Source organism: Cnephaeus nilssonii (assembly GCF_951640355.1).
Source record: "Cnephaeus nilssonii genome assembly, chromosome: 2".
NCBI classification, from domain to species: Eukaryota; Metazoa; Chordata; class Mammalia; order Chiroptera; family Vespertilionidae; genus Cnephaeus; species Cnephaeus nilssonii.
Genome location: NC_137073.1, coordinates 42,625,136 through 42,631,304, shown reverse-complemented (window position 1 = coordinate 42,631,304; position 6,169 = coordinate 42,625,136). Strand labels below are relative to the sequence as shown.

General features: G+C 44.4%; 1 pseudogene across 1 annotated transcript; it reads right to left on the bottom strand.

Moving 5' to 3' along the window:
- Positions 1 to 2,835: 2,835 nt before the first annotated feature.
- On the bottom strand, positions 2,836 to 4,280 carry LOC307110649 (polyadenylate-binding protein 1-like; annotated as a pseudogene). The gene has a single exon. The product of its transcript is annotated as a polyadenylate-binding protein 1-like (transcript).
- Between the last annotated feature and the right edge of the window lie 1,889 nt (positions 4,281 to 6,169).

Below are 6,169 nucleotides of genomic sequence, written 5' to 3'. Positions count from 1 at the left end.
TTTGAGAATTTACCATTTTTAATTAGCAAAAACTATGAAAAACTATTAGCTTGCATAATTTTTATATTTTAAAAATACATCTATTTTCAATGTAAATCATGTAGAGAGATATTTATTTCTCTAATTCATGCTATGTTTGCTCTTTTGTATTTCTGCCTTATCTTTTGCTTATTTATTTTTGTTTCCTATAAACTTCTCAGTATTACCTTTTTTCTTTTATATTTCCATAATTATTCAAGCATTCAAAGTCACAGACCCAAGAAACTGTGCAAAAACTGAACTGTTACCCTAGGAAGTGTTTCAGAGAAAGAAGTGCAGAAGTAAAGAAATAGAAGGTGGCTCCAAATGTTTGAAGGCTGCACTTAGGGGACTCATTCTGATGTTATATTTACATAGCAAACACAACAATTTTTTACTTTTCTTGCAAGTTCCTATGCAGTTGCAGGAGGGAAGGGTGGCTTTCCCAAGCCTACTTGATCCTGCCTTTGGTGAATGGTTTATTTAGATCAGTGCCTCAGAAAGCGTCCATGTACATGTGCATCACCTAGGGATCTGTTAAAATGCAGATTCTGATCCATATGTCCATGTACAGGCCCAAGATTCTTCATTTCTCACACACTCCCAGATGGAGTTAAATGCTACAAGTCTACAGGCCAGACTTTGAAAAGGGACCATTTGAATAACATTTTCCTATCTATTAAGTAAAAAAATTAAGTCCACCATAATTTGCATACTTTTTATTAAAATTAGAAATATATGAAAATACTAGAGGCCTGGTGCATGAATTCATGCACAGTTGGGGTCCCTTGGCCTGGCCAGCAATCAGGGCCAATTGGGGCTGGGCTACCCAGGAGGAGGGGCCACGGGAAGTTGGCTGGCTGTCCCTGTCCCTATTCAGGGCCCATTGGGGCTGGGCCGGCCCAGGGGAGGGACCAGGGGAGGTTGGCCGGCCGCGGGAGATTGGCTGTGGAAGCTCACTGACCACCAGGGGGCAGCTCCTGTGTTGGGCATCTGCCCCCTGGTGGTCAGTGCACATCATAACAACCGGTCGTTCTGGTCATTCTGGTAGTTTGGTCATAAAGGTTGCTTAGGCTTTTATATATATAGATACTTTAAACAATTGCAGGTTTATTTGCATATGCTGCTATTTTTTATTTAGGACTAACTTTTTGAAAAATCAAAAAGTTTGATTCTGTGTTACCTCATCTTAAAAGAAGGCAAATACTTCAATTCTCTCCCACTCTCTAATATAAAATCCCAAATCTGTTTTTACATTACTTCCATAAGGAAAAAAATGCGTTCTTGTCCTCTTAAATGCTATTTTTCTTTCTCTGAAAGATTCAGCAAAGATTATGCAATTCAACTTTGAATTACAGGGGGATTGTGGAAAATCCTTTCTTGTTTGCGATTTTGACAATGTGTTCTGTCTAGGGCAAACTCAGAGCCATGGGTTTTTACTTTATTGCTGCCAACCAATAGGATTAGTCATGTAGAAGAAGCAAGGTGCAAAGAGCTTCTCTGGGAGGAGTATTTTAAAACTTAGATGCTTAGTTATGCAAAATGGTGGCTCCTCTTTCTCACTCTGGGTCCATGTGACCTTGGGCAGCAGACACAGCCTTGCCCTGGCTTTCAACACCAATAACAACAAAAGGCCTAAGCCATTTAACCTGTCAGAAGACAGTTGTTGTGGCTGCATATGAATTCACTTTGGGTTACAAACATTTTTAATAATGCTTATGTTTTTAAACTTCCCATACCCTCTCCAACTCTAGGGCTAAGATGGATGGAATCTGAGAATTAAGATAAAGGGCAAGAGTCTGCCTTGTTCAAGAGGAGAGAGAGAGAGTGTGTGTGTGTGTGTGTGTGTGTGTGTGTGTAACAGAAACGCCCTTCTCCATGCCTCCATTGGTTTGTGTGCCCTTCTTTCAGCTTGCCCTGGAGCCAAACTTGCTTTTAGGAACTCTAGTAGGCGATTCCAAAATGGTAGCTCTGCTATAATATTTACTTATGTATAAGCATCCCACTTGCCCTTTAGTTCCTACTCTGTTTCTGAAAATGTGGCCACCCTGCTGGGTGAGCCATGATGCTATCTCCTGTGTCCCCTTGCTGTTCTCCCGATTGCACACACAGGCTACCTCATCTGGGAGCTTGCCGGCACATTCAGACTGTATTCAGCACCTACAACTACCTATGCTCTTCTATGACTCCTACTGAGCCCAGTGGCTAGGTATGTTCCCCCTCTTTTTTTGGCTATGCTTCTCTGACAGTTATTGGCACTTGCTAAGAAGACAGTAACATAAGCATCTGTAATAACAAAAAGAACTTGTTGATGAAGAAAAGTATCACCAAAACGTATATGTATTTTTACCAAAAAGAGACATTGAGCTTTGGTAACCAAAAATATCTCATAGTAAACAACAACTTTTTACTGTAAAATCATGATGCTTGTTTGATAGTGGATGTTGGTGGACCATTGATATAGACAGACAAAGTCTTAATATGTAGGTTTAACCTTTAATCTTGCCCCCAGAACCCAGAGACCCCCACAGTGTTCTCCTGTGGCTTGGCAATTCGTCTCCCCTTCCTTCTCTAGGCCTCAGACACTTGGGTGACTGGGGACCCTACAGGACTTTAGAGTTAATGACTCTAGCATTGTATATACCAGGAGACAAAGTCTTGCAAATGTATGTGACTAATTATTTTTTTTTGGTGGTGGTGGGGGGGTCTTCTTTAAACACATCTGTGAACTTGGCTGGATGAGTACAGTTGGGAGATCTGGTGACAGGTACCAACAAGCAGTATCAGGGCTCGCTGCAATGCAGGGGGAAGTCATGGTTATTTAAAAATACTTTTTTGATTCAGAACTGGGTGTGACGGAAGAACAGCAACTGTGCTGAGAACTGCAGGAAGACAGAGATATGATGCTGGAAGCTCTTGACTCTGAAACAAGGCCTGCTCACCAAAGTGCTCACCAGTTGCACTTGTCACCCCCTCCAGGCCTCCTATCCCTGCGCGTGTAGCATGAAACTGGGGCACAGTGGGCAGGAAGCAGCTGGAGGGCTGCTGGAAAGAGTCCCAGAGGGGGCCATCCAGGGCCCACACATTGGAGTGGCGCTGCTGCATGAACGGGTTGGTCAAGATAGCCTTCCATTCCTCTTTGCGCTGAGCCAGCGCCACGTGCAGCGGCTCGGTGCCCAGGATGTCCCCGTTCATCTCTGTCACAGCCTTCGTTGCCTCTTCTGGAGAGGAAAGATACACAAACCAAGCCCTGGCCTGGCTGCCCTCTGTCATCACACTGGCACTGGTGATCACTGCGTAGGGAGAGAACTCTTTCCTGTCTCTCAGTACCCAAGGAGTCCTCCAGGTTCTTCACATACAAGTTCACGCCCTGATAACGGTTCAGCTGGTCCTGCTCCATCTCCCTCATCTGCTGGAGCCTTCACTTGAGCTCACTCTGCCGCTCCTGTGCACGGCCCACATAGAGCAGCTGCCTGCTAACCGCCTTCCCGTTCTTCACAGCCTTCTGCTTCTCAAAGGTGACAAAGCCAAAGCCGTGGGAGTGGCCGCTGTCGTCGCTCCTCGCCTTCATACTCAGCATCTTCCCAAACTGGGAGGAGACCCCTCCAGGACCTGCTTGTCTATGTCCATCTGCGGGTTCTTCACATAGATGTTGGTGAAGCCCACGGCCCGAGCCCCAGCTCCGCCTCCCGCTCCTGTCAGGACTTGGAGGGGCTAAGGAAGACTTTGCGGTCCTTCAGCCGCATCCCATTCAAAATGCTGATGGCCTGCTGCGCAGCCTCACGGGTCTCCAAATGGACAAAGGCAAAGCCTCGGGAGCCACGATCCTCACATATCACCTTGCAAGACAGGATGTTCCCAAAGGTGGAGAAGGTGTCATCCAAGGCCTGGCTGTCAATGGACTCCTCCGGGTTCTTCATGAAGATGCTGCCCACACCCGACTTTCCAAATCCTGGGTCTCGCTGGGGCCACACGATGCAGTTGGCCTTTGAAAACCTCCAAGTTCATGTGTCCGGTGTCCGCGCCGCGTCGGCTGATGCTGGAAGGTGATGTAGGCGCAGCCCAGCGAGGGCCTGGCCACGTCGCGGCACACGTTGATAGATCGGGTGGGCCCGGCGGCGGGGGGGTGGGGGGGGACTTCTTAGAGAGCACAGCCTCGGTCACCTCGGGGTGCAGATCGCCCATGTAGAGCGAGGCAAGTGGGCAGCTGGGCCGCTGGCGTTCTTGGTGGGCGGCGGGGGAGACCAGGAGCCGGTGCCCATGTGAGTCACCCGGGTGGGAACCTAGGCGGAGGCGGTGGGGCGCAGGAGGCAAGGGACTCTCCTGTGACTAATTTTTAAATACATAAGGAGAAAAAAATTTAAGTTCATTGGTTTTGGGATATAAAACTTAAGCTATGGCAGAACACATAAAGGATTCCAATATGTTTTGAATAACCCATTTATTCTAGAGCATCTGGCAAACATAAACTTGGAAGTATGGAAGAACCTCCATGTTAACAATGGCCACTTTCCAAAGAGCTGTAAGGGACATAGATTTAAAAACAACAACAACAAAGCACAAACCACAGTCATCTGCCACAGAAGTAATGACGGCAGGAATTATAAAGGCTGGTGATAATGAGCGGAAGGCTATGCCTTTAAGTCCTGCCAGTGAAAGCCAATTTAATGAAATGAGGGTTTAATTAGAAAAACAAAGATGACTTTCACTTCTATTTTTAATTTCGTGGATGAAAAGTAAGCCTCAGAAATATGAAAGAACCAAATAAAGGCATCAAGGAAGAAGAACTTAAACTTCTTTTCTTCTCCTGGTTTGGGGGAGGGTTAGGGAGTTTTAGAGCAGAAGATCGTTTGGCAAGCAATAGATAAATATCAGCAAACTGAAGTCCTTGACTTTGCCTTAAGTGGCAAAATGCATGATGAAGACAAGGCTGAAGGAGTCTGAGTTGTATATAAACATGGAGGCAATTATTGGTCTTATTTATTGGCTTATAAAGCACTTCTTGCTTAATAGAAGGTGCTGTGGTGGAAAGCAGAATGTCTATTAAAACCTCAAAGTGGAGACATTCTGAGAACTGAAATCCTACAGAGTATTTCTAGGTACTTCAGAAAAGAAAATATTATATGTAGATCTATGCGTATGAGAGAGTTTCACTAAATAAGGATTCTAATTTCAAAATGAATGCTGTGCCATGTGCCCAGATGGCAATAATGGGTTGAACCTAAATAAAGAATTTAGGCGAAAGCATGAAAACAAATTAAGATATTTACAATCTAATTTATTATTCTTACGTTATTTTTAAACTTTTTTTTTCTGGGGGAGGGATGGTGGGGGGTTGGGGAGGATGATGAAAAGAGTTACAGAAAGAGAAGTGCCACAGTGGTTAAGTCAAAATCAGTTAGTTCAGAGAAACTCGGTGGGAGGTCTATATCATATTTTTTACATTTGTAATAAACCCAAAATTGTATTGGTCTTCTTTTCCCCCCCCTAAACTGGCAAGTTTATGTGGCTGTATTTATCTATACCAGGTCTGAGTGGGCATACACACAAACCAAAAAGTTTAAAAAAATGTTTTGCCTGTCTCCAGGACATTTTAAAACTAATTTATTTAACTCTACATCATCATTAAGAAAGATTATTTAAACAGAGGCACAGTCTACTCTTTGAATATCCTACCCTGGAACTAAAATTAGCAACGAAACCCATGAATTTAAACCATTCCAAGTTTTGCATCCAATCGTATTAACCTTCCTACCAGTTTTCCTGCTCAGTTTAATCTGATAGCCCCAAGAGATGGGTTCTGAAGGAATGCCTGAGCTCTTGGGGAAGGAAGTGGTTAAGAAGGAAGAAGTACATTTCTTGGCAGAGTTTCTGAGCATGCAGTGATCTTGCTCAGGGCTGGAGTAGATAGGGCCTAAATCTCTCTATGTCTAAAAGTATAATTCAGAGGTGTCAAAAGGCCTACCAGCTCTAAAGTACCTATGTTCTCACCATAAGCGTATTCATCAAGGATACATTTGTTAATTAAACATTTTGGTGAGAGAGGGTACCTATCTTTTGCAGAGTTTGTGTTTGGCATTTATGGAAGGTTGGGGGTGGGGTGGGGACCAAGACATGGCCTTTGATTTCAAGAACAGATGCACCTCACATT